Below are 578 nucleotides of genomic sequence, written 5' to 3'. Positions count from 1 at the left end.
GCTGCTGCTGCAGCAAGCAGCAGCAACAAGCAGCAGCAGCTTGCAGGAAGCAGTAGCAGGCAGCAGCGAGCAGCAGCAAGCAGCAGCAAACAGCAGCTGCCAGCAGCAGCACGCAGCAGTGAACAGCAGCAGGCATCCGCGAGCAGCAGCAAGCATCCGCGAGCAGCAGCAACAGCTGAGCGGGTGCTGCTGCTGCTCTCACCAGCAGCACGAGGTGGGCGACAGTGCCGAGAGCAGCAGCAACATCTGCTGCTAGTTGTCTTATGTAAGTGCCTTTGGAGCAGCAAACGGCGAAGTCAAAGAAAGGCAGCTGCATGCATGCATGCATGCATGCATGCATGCATGCAAAGTCGCAGCAGCAGCACAATGTCTTTCCTTTTAAACACAGGCATGCAACTGCTTTGCTTCTCCTGCTGCTGCAGCAACTAACAAGCTACGAAAAGCCCCAAGGGCAAACTGGCTGCAGCAGCAAGATGCGCCCCTAAACTCTAAACCCTAAACCCTAAACCCGAAACCCTAAACCCTAACAAGCCCTAGGCCTGAGAGCTCCTATGCAGCAGCAAGGGAGAAACAGCCAA

General features: G+C 55.9%; 1 protein-coding gene across 1 annotated transcript in view; it reads left to right on the top strand.

The window, feature by feature from the left end:
* ETH_00039730 (serine/threonine protein phosphatase 5, putative) overlaps positions 1-578 on the top strand; it is a gene marked incomplete at both ends in the record, with an annotated part of 3,067 nt that overhangs the window by 1,017 nt on the left and 1,472 nt on the right. The gene's annotated exons all lie outside the window — the stretch shown is intronic.

Source organism: Eimeria tenella, genomic scaffold (genome assembly GCF_000499545.2).
Source record: "Eimeria tenella Houghton genomic scaffold, Eth_scaff1896, whole genome shotgun sequence".
Lineage (NCBI taxonomy): Eukaryota > Apicomplexa > Conoidasida > Eucoccidiorida > Eimeriidae > Eimeria > Eimeria tenella.
The sequence above is the reverse complement of the archived record's forward strand: the minus strand, read 5'-3'. Positions and strand labels throughout refer to the sequence as shown.